Here is a 15,496-nt window from a genome sequence, read left to right as displayed (position 1 = left end):
GAGATTGGGTTGGGCAGGAGCAAGTGAACTTCAGGCTGCTGCCACCTCTGCTTCACTTCAGCCGTCTGTTGAGACATTTCTCCGTGGGTCACTCCCATTTCTGCAAGTCCTGTAAATGAGGCACCAACTGCACTTTGTTCCAGACTACCTTTTCAAGAATGTTTGATGGCAACAGGGTGTCCTTCTGGAGTAAAGGGTAGGCATATTTACTGCCCATTATAAAAGATTCAAGGGAGGTAGCAGCCATCTCCAACCCAGCATCATGACTGTTCTCAGACACCTTATGAAGCCCAAAGTGATCAAAGAAAAGACCAAGAAGTTCATCCGGCACCAGTCAGGCTGATATGTCAAAATTAAGTGTAGCTGGCAGAAACCCAGAGGCATCGATAACAGGGTACAGAGAAGATTCAAGTGCCAGATCTTGATGCCCAATATTGGTCATGGCAGCAACAAGAAAATGAAGCACATGCTGCCTAGTGGCTTCTAGAAGTTTCTGGTCTACAACATCAAAAAGCTGGAAGTGCTGCTGATGTGCAACAAATCTTGCTGAGATGGCTCTCATTTCCTCCAAGAACCTCAAAGGCATTGTGGAAAGAGCAGCCCAGCTGGCCGTGAGTCACTGATCGCAATGCCAGGCTGCACAGTGAAGAAAATGAACAGTTCATGTGCAAGTTTTATTTGTGTTAAATAAAACCATGAAAATTCTGCAAAGTAAAACAAAGATTTTGGCTCCCTAAGCTCAGAGTTCTTCATGTACAGGTGTTAACTGGCCCTATTCCCATTGCCCTATGGAAACTAGGTCTTGGGGAACTGACTTTAAAAAGGCAGATACTCTAGCTACTACTATTGCTATGAGTAATAAACCATTTTTAACTCTGACACAGGAGTCTCATGTCTTCTACCAGCATCCATGAAACTATGACAGGCTAACTTGTTAACTTGCAAGTAGGGTAAAACTTAGACTCTTTACAGTTCTTGACAGAATCTATCTCTAGGAGGGATTTCACTGAACAGTACTACATACCAGGCGGGGTACTAAGTGCTGGGGATACAGAACCAAAAGGCACAGTTCTTGCTTGCAAGGAGCCTCCAGTGTACAAATTAGGAGCTTACTGAGCTTGGTACTAATAGAGTTTCAGAGTAGTTAAATCGCTAAGCTAGTGAATACACACAGAAAAAGGTCAAACTCAGACTAATAAAATTCTAGCCATGATTGTGACTATATCCCAACAACAGGGTGGAGACCATATGGTTTTTCAGTCCTCTGAGAACAGGTGTATTCTCTATAGATGGCAGAAGCTGAGAAACACAGAGGTACATGGAGCCTTACAGAAGGCTTTAAAACAATACCCTTCAGTCCTCAGTGCCAAGAAAGAAGGTTGCTTTTAGATGGACTTGCCCTTTCTACAACTCTTCCCTAAATAAATTGCCCTGAAGGGTGACAGTAGAAGCATCACTTTCTGGCCCAGAGATCAAAGGGTATCTCTCGTGTGGATACCTGGTGGTATTGGTAAGGGAATTTCTAACTTTGGGATTGTATCTAGGATGGGAGAGAAGGCAGGTACTATGTTAAATGTGGGCACAACCAAGGAACAGAACTATACTATGAAGGGCGGAAAAGTTGCATATAGATGGAGAAGGATCTAGAGCCCTAAGGCTGTGGTCTCTGAAACAGAATTGGTTTCACATACAGGGCCAAAGAAACCCTGGATTTATGATAGGGGCTCCATCAGAAAAGTGGGATTAGGACTTAGGAAGGGAGTGAGGAAAACTGGCAGGCGAAGTACTTAGTTGACTGTGCATAACAGACAGTGCTAAAGGTGCTAAAACAATTTAATAAATAAACAGGGTATTCTAGGCTCATCTGACACATTAGATACAAAGATGCATTATATGGCATTTGGCAAAAATGAGTGCCTGACACTGACACCTAATATGTGACAGCACAAAACCAGGAGCTTTACACAATGTGGCAGGTGGGAGTTTGGTCCTTGGCACTGGAAGCAAGAATCCATTCATTCAACAAAGTGTATTGGCACTGTTCTAGGTGCTAGGGATAAAGCAGTGAACAAGATAGAGAAAAATCCATGCCCCTATTTTGTTCTAAATGAAGTTAAATCTGGCTCTGAGCCACCTAGGTCAAGGGAGATGAGAAATTCAGGATTTGTCATGTTTACTTTAGGGGGAAGACAATTTATTAGGGGTTTCTATACCATCCCAGGGTCCTACACATTCCATAATATTCTGAGATGGGCTCTCTGTTCTTCAGACCACATTAGCTACCACTGTTGGTTGTTCATGATCCAAGTCCTTATGGCCCCTTTTCCAGGCCACCCCAAATATTTACAGGGCCTAGGACAAGAATACAAATGGAGGTTCATATACTATATGTTAAATATCTTAAAATTATAAATCCAGCCGAAAAACTGTTAAATAGGTTCTATCATTCTATCTTGACACATACAATTTTGTAACAAGCTGGCCACCATCAGAGGCCCTGGATCCTGCTACTGTGTGGGAGTAGGGCACATGTCCCTGACTCTCTTGAAATCCATAAATGCAGCCCCTCTAAACATGGGGAGGTGTTTCCCAAATAGTTTACTGTCTAGTGTTGGTCCACTTCTTCTCCCAACCCTTAATGTCTCCTGCCATCTGCAACAATCTAGCTGGATCACCTTCAGGACTAGACCAAAGGTTATGCTCTGAGTGTCAGACAACTTTTAATTTTGGCCCTGCAACATTAAAGCCATTAACTACTCCTGGAGGCAGACATGGTTGCTTTCCTTGGATCGGGGACGCAGAAATACTTACAGCAGCCTGAACAAGATATAAATTAACATCTCAAACAGCTGCCCCACCAACTACATATTATCTCATTCATTTCTTTATAACAGTCTTATTAAGGAAATAAAACTGAAGCTCAGGAAGATTAAACAACTTGCTGAATGCCATAAAAGGAAAAGAACAAGAATTCAGTCCCAGAGTTGTCACCATCCACACTTCCATCTACCACACCTAAGAGCTTTGAAGAAATTCAGAAACAAATTTGTGAAACTGCCTGCCAAGGTGTACAAACTTGTATAACTGTTCCATTCACTAGAATAGATCCTGAGATTTGTTTTTGAGACTCCAGAGTACAGCAGTCCCCCTTATCTGTAGGGATATCTTCCAAGACCCACAGTGGATACCTGAAACCTCAGATAGTACCAAACCCTAGGTATGCTGTTTTTTCCTATACTAACCAGTGGGTAGTGTATACTCTATGGATATGCTGGACAAAGGGATGTTTGCATCCCAGGTGGATGGAGCAGGATGGCACAAGATTCATCACGCTACTCAGAATGGTGCCCAATTTAAAAGTTATGAATTGTTTATTTCTGGAATTTTCCATTTAATATTTTCCGACAGTGGTTAACCACAGGTAAAAGAAACCATTGATAAGGAAAGACTACTACGTTATAAGGGATGCAGTGAGAGAGAAATCAGAGCCTATTAGAGGATGCATTTCTGTTATGTGATCTTGCAGCATTTTATCAAAATGTCGATCAGCTCATTTTGCACTACAGTTTTAGTTCCAAAAGGCCACTAAGAAGCTCAGCAAAGAAGCCAGACATTGTCAAAAATAAAATTAGGTAAATATCACTTGTAAATAAAATAAAATCGATTGTGAAATGCTGTTTGGTCAGTTCTTATTGTTTGCTGTTCTTTTGTTCCCTGATTCCTATTATCCTGCTCAGGGCAGAATGTGTCCTCCTAAAGGGCAGGGCAGAAAGACTCTCCAGTCTTGGTTTTGTTGATGGTTTTATATTGCTCATTATGAGTTTCAAGAATATACACCCAGGGTGAAGAATAAACAAACGTTTAAATCTTGGAACACAAAAGTTTTTTTCCCATTATTTTTATGCAAAAACTCAGACACTATCAAATTCAGATCCTAACTGTCTCGAAGACGCCCTTTTTTAAGGGTGTAGAGGGAGTAGGATAGGGATGGGGTAAATGAAGCAAGCACGTTGCCGGTGCCGATTCATGAAGCCCTGGCCTTGGCCCGATCCTGTGAGGAGCTCTGGAGCATAAATTATACCTCAGGGTTTATCCAGCCTTGAGGCAAAGGTGGTGGGCTTTCTATTCAGGCACCAATCAATCAATGGCTATGGTTCCCCCAGGGCAATTCTGAATTTCTGCAAATACTGACAAAGCATCTTCTTTGGAAGCAAAGCAAACATAAGTTAGGATATAGACACCAGAAGTGATCAAAAGTGATCAGAGGGTCTGTGAGTGATACACCAACAGTGTCAGCTATGCTAGTGACCATCTATTCTGCAGTTTGTAATTCTTTCACTGTAGGTTTGACTCTTCTGATCAGCAAAGGGTCCATTAACTATCAGTAAGTGGTGGAGAAAGAAATTCTAAGTGATTTGAGTTGTTAGAGCAGCAAAGGATTTTTTTTTTTAAGTTCTCCAACAATTTATATATTGTATTTTTTTGGCCGTGCCACACTCTTGTGGGATCTTAGTTCCCCAACCAGGGATTGAATCCAGCCCTGGGCAGTGAGAGCACAGAGTCCTAACCACTGGACTTCCAGGGAATTCCCAAAGGAATTTTTTAAAATCCCCTACTCAGAATTCTAGGGGAGTCAGATTGGCAGGAATATGGTCATATATCCTTGTACAGTGTAAAAAAAAAAAAATCCCTTTAGGCAATTGATCACTAAGTATATACCACGTCACCAGCCCTGTAGGGAAGGCAAATTTATCTGACTCAGTCCTTATCTTGAGATGCTTACACTATAGTCGGGTAGATGAGGTTCACATGCATGAAACAAGTATAAGCAACATCAACACTGTATAATTAAAGACTGCTGGATTCTGAGAAAAGAGAAATAGAATTCCCTTGGCTACATTTTTTTTCAGATACTCACAGTAGGAGTGGTGAATAAGGTCAGATCAAGCCCATGCATGCATTGATTCCATCAATCTAAGTGACCTCTTTGTGCCAGATGATAAGCATGTTAGGCCTGGGGAGAGAGATGGTAAGATACTGTGATAAATACAATAATAAAGGGTGTACTTTGGGGGATTATTTGGGTGCTATTAGTATTTTTTAGTAGAAAGCTCAATTACTCTATTTCATTGAATTTAAGATGCCATGAATTTTAAGATTTGCCGTTATTTTATTTAGCATTAAGAAAGAAAAAACCCTGCTAGTTAAGCAGTGTAAGACATATCCCTATTGCAGAGGTGTTATAATGTGAAATAAATGTTCATTTTAGAATTGATGAACTGGGGCTACAAGAGACATGACTTGGCTTAATCCTCTTCTCTGACTATCCTTTGCTTTCAGAGGACAGACAGAAGAGTGCCTGCTTTTCCCTTTCTATAGTTCCTAGTGTTGTCAGTCTCTGCATTTCCTAAGGAAAGAGGGAAAATGATAACAGCAAGGCCTTTGATTTCTTTCTCTTATTTCTAATTAGAAATAGCTCGATAGTGTAATGGAAGCCAATAACAGTATTTGAAATAGTTGCTAATATTGATCAGGTGCTTAATATGGATCCAGGACTGGGCTAATTGCTTTTTACCCATTACTTAATTCTTACTTAATCCATTGGGAAAAGGTATTAATATCTCTATTTTACTGATAGGTAAAGTGAGATTAAAAGATGGTAAGCGGCGCCTTTCCGGCTCTGCACGCGGCGCCTGGGGAGAACCCTGGGGGCGCTGTGCTGCAGCCTCTTGGTCCCTGTTATATCTGTTCGAGCCCTGCACTCAGGGGTCCGTCCCTTGCCACCTTGGTACCCTTACGTCTCTCAGCCTCCAGCTTTTGCTCTGAGAGGCCCTGACCGGGCGCCGAGAGGGGGGCAGTGTTGTGTGCTACCGCCCCTCTCCCCCGAAGGCAGCGTCCTGTGCTTAAGAAAGGACTTGAGAGGAAGAACCACCGTAGGATGGTGAGCTGAAAGTGAGAACCTATAGGCAAAGTGCAAAGGGCAGCTTCCCAAGTTTATTGCTCCCTTGTATCTCCAGAGCAATTAAAACACTGGAGGTGAACTGGAAAGATCTGGAAAGACCTAGATCCCACCACCTCAGATCAGAAGAAATGTCAGCAGCAACCCCTGCTCACCAGAAGGAATCAAGAAAGGATAGCTCTCCTGCTCAAATATTTGTCCTGCTCTTTTTATCATCCCAGTCATCATTGCACAGAGTTTACGTTTAATACCAAATGCTTGTAGGGCTACCAGGTCCAATCTCTCTTTTTTTTTTTTTTTGCGGTATGCGGGCCTCTCACTGTTGTGGCCTCCCCCGTTGCGGAGCACAGGCTCCGGACGCGCAGGCTCAGCGGCCATGGCTCACGGGCCCAGCCGCTCCGCGGCATGTGGGATCTTCCCAGACCGGGGCACGAATCTGTGTTACTGCATCGGCAGGCGGACTCTCAACCACTGCGCCACCAGGGAAGCCCCTCCATCTCTTTTTTAATTGTAATCTATTTGTATCTTTAAAGTGCTTCTCTTATAGACAATACAGGTATGCACTGCTTTTTGAAAGTTTGCTTTACCTCCTTCACTTTGATGAAAGACCTACACTGGTACCTGTTGTCGCTAAATGAAAGAAATCTGAAGAGGATTTTCACTTTTACGAAAAAAGGTGAAAACCGAAAATAGCTTTCAGTGTTAGTTGTGCAGTGAGCTGCTTTAGAGGCGGTGCAAACCCTGAGCATCAAGAGCGGCACCTCCAAGCTCCTTCCCTGGGAACTACACTCAGCATCCCAGCATTAGGCCGCCATAGCTTTGAGCATCTGTGCTTTATCTTGATTTATTTTGTGCATCTATTAACAAGATGTGTCCTAAGTAATTGCTTTTTTGCTTTATGCCATTTTGGCTTACAAAAGTTTTCACAGGAATCCTCCACTTTTGGATAGTGGGGGAGACCTGTATATGGTTGAGTATTACTTTTTCATACAAATTAACAACCTGTGTCTTTTAACTGGAGTCCATTTACACTTAATGTAATTACTGATATGGTTGGATTTAAAGATGTCATCTTGGTATTTGTTTTCTAATTGTTCCATCTGATCTTTAGTTTCTCCTTCCTTTCCTGCCTTCTTTTGGGTGAATAGAATATTTTTAGCTATGCTTCTTTGTGTTATTTCACATAAAAGAACTACTTATCCATAAAAAAATTTTTTTAAGTAAAAAATAAAATAGAATAAAAGATGGTAAGCAATTTGCCTGAGGTCACACAGCTACTAAGTATCTGAGCTGAGATTGGAATGCAGGTTTGCCTACCAGACAAGTTTTTAACCACTATGCCTGTATGTGACTTGATAAGACCTGATTTCCTGCAAAGGAAAAGAATTAAGACAGTTTCAGTCAGCGTTTACCAGAAACATCTTTTCTCAAGGATCTTTTAGAAAGCAAAACATGGTTATACAGACTAAAAGAAGACTGAGTGACCTATCTTAAACTATGACTATATTTCTGATGTCACTATTTTATAACTAGTCTTTATACAGTCTTTGCGAATTATATGCTGGATAATGAATTTTAAATTGTATGTCTAAGTAGAATAAGAACTCTATAATTAGTGGGTTATATTTAAGTGACCACAAAATAGATAAGGTGCACAATTAAAGAGTACATTTCTTCCAACCCCCTAATTTGTGTTAGAATATTCAACTGCCATCCTCTATGTGCAGGCATGAATTTTGATCCAGTAGCAATAAAGTCAGGCCCAGAAGTTTGCAGATTCAGATTTATCAGCTAGTGGTATTACTTAACCCACATTTGACAAAACTGTTTATGTTCACAGACAATTTTGGGTTTTATCTGAATTTAGAAGAGTTTGGAGATTAGCCTGATTAACCTGAGGTAATGGGTAAAATTTTAGGTGAGAAATGTCATTTTGCTAGCATCTTAAGGGGTTTGTCTGATCACCCTATAAACTGGACCAGCAATTCTCAAAATTTTGGGTCTTGGGACAACTTTACACTCTTAACAATATTGAGAACACCAAAGTTTTTGTTAGTGTAGATTTTATCTATCACTATTTTCCATATTAGAAATTAGAGAAAATATTAAATACTTACTAATTCATTTAAAATTATAATAATAATCCTATTACATGTTAATGTAACAGGGAAGAGCCAAATCTTACTACATGTTGGATCTGTTTCTTTTATTTAACCTTTGCTTCTCGTTGCTTTTCTTCACTGAAAGAAGAAAAGCAACGGGAAGCTTGCTTATGTATTATGTGTCGGGGAACCCTGCCCCTCTGCCTGAATGTTAAGCCAAAGTGCCTTTGTTTAGGGAAACATCTGGACCCTGTCCACCTGTGGATGACTGTGAGAAAGAAGAAATTAACACATCCCCTCCCTGAGGCTGGCCATTCCAGGGGATATTTGCAAAACTTATGGCCTTTTTACTTTACTTCCTCATCTCCTCCCCCTCTCTGTGCTATAAAAGAAACTGGCATCCAAACCCCATAAGATGGTTTTTAGGAGACACTAGTCTGCCATCTTGCTGGCTTTCTGAATAAAGTTGTATTCCTTGCCTCAGCACCTCCTCTCTGATTCATTGGCCTGTCATGTGGCGAGCAGAGAGAGCTTGGACTTGGTAACATTAACATAAATAATATATTTTATGAAAATAACTATATTTTTGGAGACAAATTTGTCAGACAAAAATATGTCTGATTTAATAGAAGAGAGTAGAATTCTCCTTGCTGCTTCTGGATTCAGTTTTTTGTGATAACATATGTCATATGACCTTTGCAGGACTCCAATATTTACTCATGAGAGAATGAAGGTAAAAAAAACACAAATAACATCTTCGTATTGCTATGAAAATAATTTTGACTTTATGAGTTTCCTGTAAAGGTATTGGTGACCTCCAAGGGTCCCCAGATCACACTTTAAGAACCACTGAACTGGGAAAATGGGTTATTCAGAGTTCAGAACTACAAAATAAAGAGCTAAAGCAATATCGGATACTTTCTAATGACCCATATTCTTTAAAAATTTTTGTCAACATTTTTTCTTTTTTTATTGTGGTAAAATATATATTACATAAGGTTTATCATTCTAACCATTTCTAAGTATATAGTTCAGTGGTTTTACATACATTAACATTATTGTGAACCATCACCACCATCCATCTCCAGAATTTTCTCATCTTCCCAGACTGAAACTTTGTACTCATTAAACAAAAACGCCTCACTTTCCCTTTTCCCCAGACCCTGGCAACCATGGTTCTACTTTCTGTCTCTAAATTTGACTATTTCTAGGTACCTCTTTTAAGTGGAATCATACATTGTCTTTTTGTGACTAGCTTATTTCACTTTCACTTAGCACTGTGTTTTCAAGGTTGATCCATATTAAAGCATGTGTCAGAATTTCTTTTTTTTTTTTTTTTTTAGTATTTAATTATTTGGCTGCATCGGGTCTTAGCTGCAGCATGTGGAATTTTTAGTTGTGGCATACGGGATTTTTTAGTTATGGCATGTGAACTCTTAGTTGCGGCATGTGGGTTCTAGTTCCCTGACCCAGGGATTGCACCTGGGCCCCCTGCATTGGGAGTGCAGAGTCTTAGCCACTGGACCACCAGGGAAGTCCCAGAATTTCATTTCTTTTTAAAGCTGAATAATATTCCGTTGCATGTATATACCACATTTTAAAAAAATCCATTCATTTGTTGATAGACATTATGGGTTGCTTTCACCTTTTAGCCATTGTGGATAATGCTGTTGTTACAGGGAAGAACAAAATCTGGCTACATGTCAGATCTGTTTCTTTTACTTTAACCTTTGCTTCCCATTGCTTTTGTTCACTAAAAGGATACTGTCTATACATAATGGCCTGCCTCGGGGAACCCTGCCCCTCTGCCTGAATGTTAAATCAAAGTGCCTATATTCAGGGAAACATCTAAACCCTGTCCACCTGTGAATGGCTACAAGAAAGAAGAAATTAACACATCCCCTCCCTGAGGCTGGCCATTCCAGGAGATATTGGCAAGACTTATGGCCTTTTTACTTTACTTCCTCACCTCCTCCACCTCTCTGTTCTATGAAAGAAACTGGCATCCAGACCCCGATAAGATGGTCTTTTTTGTTGTTGTTATAAATTTATTTATTTGTTTTTATTTTTGGCTGTGTTGGGTCTTCATTGCTGCATGCGGGCTTTCTCTAGCTGCAGCAAGCGGGGGCTGCTCTTCGTTGTGGTACGCAGCCTTCTCATTGTGGTGGCTTCTCTTGTTGCAGAGCACGGTCTCTAGGTACGTGGGCTCAGTAGTTGTGGCTCATGGGCTTTAGAGTGCAGGCTCAGTAGTTGTGGTGCACAGGCTTAGTTGCTACGCGACATGTGGGATCTTCCCAGACCAGGGATTGAACCCGTGTGCCCTGCATTGGCAGGTGGATTCTTAACCACTGCTCCACCAGGGAAGCCCAAGATAGTCTTTTTGAGACACTAGTCTGCCATCTTCTCACAGTCTGACAGCTTTCCGAATAAAGTCATTATTCCTTGCCTCAACACCTCGTTTCCCGATTTATTGGCCTATCGTGCAGCAAGCAGAGTGAGATTGGACTCGGTAACACTGCTGTGAACACTGATGTACAAAGATCTGTTCGTGTCTCTGCTTTTAGTTCTGTTGGGTATATACCCAGAAGTGGAATTGCTGGATCGTATGGTTGTTCTATATTTAATTTTTTGAGGAACCACCATATAGTTTTCTCACATCAATATTTTTAACACTACTTATTTCTTGCTAAAACTTTTAAAATACATTATTTGTAGTACAGAAATATTTTTTATTTTCATTGGATTTTGTCCAATAACTAACATTCAATGGATTTTATATACATTGTAAAGAATGATGAATTCTCTGGAAGATAGCTTTCCCATAGCTCTAGCTTTCAAGGAACTCTCAAACTACATTTAGAACATGTAAATTAAATTCCACTAGTAAAAGAATAAATATAAGAGAAGAAATAATATTTATTGGGCACTGAGTATATTCCAAATACAGTTCTAAGTATTGGGGATATAAGCAGTGAACATGATGGAGTCCTTCCCTCAAAGGTGAGCTGTAGTTTATCACAAATGTTCTGGAACAGTGACCCTCAGACCACAAGTGATCAATGTACCTTCAGGTGGTCTGGGAGCTGTCAGAAAAATCAACAGTAAATCATCATGATAGTGTGTATCCTTCACCAGGGGTGCAACACTGGGCAACCTTGAGAAACAATCCCAGTAGCATAAATCCCTGTCCACCAAGAATTCAGGGTGAGATAACCATGAAATGCTAAATATCTATGCTTGCCAATACCCAGAACTCCAAGGGTCAGAGAAGTTTTTAGAAGCTTTTCTAGAAAATGCAGAGGAACAGGAGAGGATAAAGAAAAGAGAAAACTTGTCAGAGGGAAGGAGTGGGCAGTAGTTCTAGATGTGTTTGTGCTCCCTCTACCTTGAAGCTATAAGTCTGGTGGTCCTTAGGTGAGCCTAAGCTGTGACTTCTCTCCAAGATCTGGGCAGCTGGGGAATAGTGTGGGCTCAATTGACTGTCCACCTATCCTATCCTTCAAGGAGTTCGGCTACGGCTAAGTAGCAATGGCGTTCACAGCAGAAATGGTGTCTTTATCTGGTCATTGTGGTAAGAGGAGAAGGTGTTAAAAGTATCCACATATATCTTCCTCTTTCCACCCCATTTTTCTTCTCTTACTAGCTTTCTTGTCCCCTCAAATTATCAGTTGCTAATATGAAATTGCATATTTGAGTGCGATGACTTTTTGTGCATATATTCTGCTATAATTACTCATGTCAAAATATCCTAGTTCAAAAAAAAAAAAAAAATCCTAGTTCAGGACAGATTTGCCACAGAAGAACTTTAGAGTAAAAAATATGAATAAGATTGATTTATATTTGTTTGTTAAGTGCAAAGTCAACAGGATTATGTGAATTCCAGGAAGGTGGAGAAACAGTCAAGTATGAAAACTATGACTTCTGATTTGGTATCCTTCTGAAGAGGTGAGAAGCAGATCCCAGCACTCAATAGATTCTGTACTGTGAAAAGTTATCATTATAAAACAATGAAGCACTGCCTTAACTGTGACAGTTTATATACTCTGATGAAGTTCATTAAGTCTTGAACCTGAACACAAGGAATACATTGCAATGATACAAAAACCTCCCACACTACAAATACACATTAAAAAAATCCATAAAAGAAACCCTTGATTGCTTATTTTTTCTCCTGGAAAATACGCTAATGTTACACAGAATAAGAAGGAGGTACCATTGATAGTAATAAATGATGCAAATCACAAGGCAGGAAAAAAAAAGAGTACTGTATTTTAATACAATTAAGGTAAAGAACACCACAGAAAAAATTTTGAAATACATTCTATAAGATCAATAAGATTCATGGCTGACAATGTAGAATGTGAGCACTTCACAGGTTATTGTCAGAGACTGTGCATTTCATTTTTCTCCACATCTCCCTTAATACAGAGGCCGATGGTTCTAAGTTTCTGGTCTATTTTAGCTATTCATGGTCAGGCTATAACTGATGGCTATTCTGCTGGCCATAATGTCCACCACCATGATAGGAGAAGCGATTCTCAAAAAAAACAGTAGAAAATCAGTTCAAACAATTTAGCGTTAGAATAAATTGTGCCTTAACAAAACCCATGTGAGTTGGGTTATTGGTAGCAGTGAGCATTCATTCATTCATTCTTTCTTTCTTTCAACATTTATTGGGCGCCTGCTATGGGCCAAGCACTGTGGTAAGCACTGGGTATAGAGTGGTGAGCAAAATAAACCTTGACCCTGTCCTTAGATCTGTTTCTTGCTGTTCCAAATTTATTTATTAATTCTGTAATGATATTGTTTTGGCCCTTGTGCCAGTTTATAAATATCATCTCTCACCTCCATACCCACCCTTCATTTCTCCTGGTTTGTGATGCTGGAGCTGGGACCATGCAAACCACATTTCTCCTTTGTCAGTTTCCCTCTGTTAGGTGCTTCTAATAGGAAGTGTCAGAGAGAGACTTAAAAGCTGGAGGAGGGAGGAGGGATTTCCTCATTTCTTGTTTTCCTGCTCTTTTCAGTGGCACCTCAGCCTCACTTCTTCACTAGGACAGTGTTGCTTTGATCCAGGAGAAGCATAGTCAGTTACAAAGTCCAATTTACAGTCACTGTTTGTTTAACACTTGCAGAACCAGCCTCATTGCAGCCCCTCAAAGACCTCAGCACCAGCTGGTCAGCACCTCTTCCTTACAGGTCTGGGTCACAGTTCTACTGAGCTCCTCTTCTAAGAGACCCCAGAACCAGCTAAGCAACACTCCCTTCTCAGAAGCCTGGTACTCAGTTCATTGGGGCCCCTCCTCAAAGTTGCAATATATCTATATCTATATCTGTGTTTATCTATAATCTTATTGTTCCTTTTTTCCCTTTCAATTCTTTAGTACTTAGTTAACAATTCTTCAACTCCCTTGGTTAAAATAGCTAGTATGGTTTCTGGCTCCTGATTGGATCCTGACTAATACAGTCTTAATTTGTTTCCTAAATTTTATGTTCTCTCTTTTACAAATCTCATTTTGTTGTTTTATCATTTTATAAGTTCTTATTTTATCATAAACATGCCAGCAGAAAGAACTCTTACATTTTTTCTATACTTTGTGTTGTTTTCCAGACTGCATTTGGTGTGCCATGTTCCTTTCCTTGTTACTGGGTTGTTTTTTGTTTTGTTTTGTTTTATGAGTATATTTGCATAGTTGCTATGTGTTTTCTTTCATCTTGCCCATGCATAACATGGTCAACTCTTTTCTAGACATGTTTTGCTCTGATACAAGACAGGTAAATCTCTCTTGACAGCCTTTCTTCCTACCTGACAAGTGTTTGTCTTTTCCTATAGCTACGGTTTGAGAATTTGTATCAGGAAGAGATTAAGACCTATGAAATGAGAAATAAATATACCATATTTTCTTATTATAGAATCTCAGTAATTGTTACATAATGAAATCTCTCCCTGCTGGACTATGACCTTTTCTAATTTCAGAAGTCACTCTGCAAATATGAATCATGCTGAACAGAGTATGGTCATGTTTTTATTGTATTTTTAAAATGGACAATTAAGGGCAACTTGTATTAAGTGTATAACTAAGTAATGTTCATTAGGAAACTTTTAATTTTGGCTTTCAGGTTGCAAAAATAATGTAACCTCAAGATTAAAGAAATAAAAGCATATCATACAACCTTCCTATCCTTGCTGCTATTAACTGGACTAGGGCTGTGGACATTGGATCCTGGTCACAGATCTACAGTGTGGTCTTGTATAAGAGCTCTGCTGAAGAAAGACCCCCCCTCACACCCAATATCACATAGCAAATGTCAAAAACAAACAGATACTCTTTTTGAGGGCATTTGAACTTGAGACATAAGAGAAATAGTTTGGTAGTAGTAGGAATAGTAGAAGTAAAGTTAAAGAGTATCCAAATCTCCTTAAAAGCAGAGTACCAGAGTTGGGACTGAGAGGTTAACATTGTTTGATGATGACAATACAACTTAATGTCTTATACTTTAAGACTTTCCAGTTCTGGAACTGTGAAGTTCCTATGAGCCATGCTATTATCTTTCAATAAATCACCATTATTTAACATGGCTTGAAACATAAAAGAGTATAACTTATAATTTGTTTCTAGTTTTTCACTCTTCTATATAAACAGCTTCATGTATATACTTTTAATCTTCGGTTAAATTATTTCCATAATATAAACTCCCAGATGTGGTCTTAATGGTTTCAAGAAATAAAGATTATGGTTTTTGCTACCTATGTTGCCATATTACTTTCCAAAACTATTGTAGGAATTTATCAACAAGATTTGAATAAAGTCTTAGGTATTGATTTTGTATTTATGCTAATTTTATAGGTATACAATTGTACCTCAAAACTTTCTTAGTTTGTATTTCTTTGATTTATATCCAATATTGTTGAGAAAATTTTGATGAACTTTGTGCAGACCCCCTAGTCCACATGCCCTATGGACCAGCAGGCACAACTTCAAAGCTGCAAGTTGATGACATTTGAGTCAGCAATGTGTAGATCTTAGATTGAATTCTAGTATTTGTGCATTTGAAAACAAAGACTTGATTAAATATAGACCACAATGTGAGATCGACAGGCTTCTGCTTGGACTAGACATGATCTCATCATCAGCGCTTCAACAAAAGACCACTATTCATTGCATTAATTTTGATGTGAGGATTGGCTTTTATTCTCTTTCCTTTTGGTCTTAACTAACAGGAATAATCAAAATGAAATGACTGATCTCAAAAATTTGGGGGTCCCCAGATTGATTTTCCACTTGAACTCATGTATAATTGCCAAACCAATGCTTTCATATACTTCTACTATCATATAGCTGTCACTTTTAATAGGATGTCTTCAGATTTCATTGTGGTCCTGAAATTACCTGCTCTGAATAAAGAAAAACTCTTCTGATTTTGTTTTGATGGT

The 15,496-nt window shown here is 39.4% G+C and overlaps 1 long non-coding RNA gene and 1 pseudogene across 1 annotated transcript in view; one reads left to right on the top strand and one right to left on the bottom strand.

The window, feature by feature from the left end:
* Positions 1-262: 262 nt before the first annotated feature.
* LOC116748569 lies at positions 263-687 on the top strand (annotated as a pseudogene).
* A 4,231-nt stretch (positions 688-4,918) lies between these two features.
* Positions 4,919-15,496, bottom strand: part of LOC116749795 — an 81,120-nt gene continuing 70,542 nt past the window's right edge. Inside the window, exon 3 of the long non-coding RNA XR_004348696.1 lies at positions 4,919-5,014. This is a non-coding gene — a long non-coding RNA (uncharacterized LOC116749795). The remainder of the gene's footprint in view (positions 5,015-15,496) is intronic.

Source organism: Phocoena sinus, chromosome 2, assembly GCF_008692025.1.
Source record: "Phocoena sinus isolate mPhoSin1 chromosome 2, mPhoSin1.pri, whole genome shotgun sequence".
Lineage (NCBI taxonomy): Eukaryota > Metazoa > Chordata > Mammalia > Artiodactyla > Phocoenidae > Phocoena > Phocoena sinus.
Note: the sequence above shows the minus strand (reverse complement) of the source record. Positions and strands in the feature narration are given on the sequence as shown.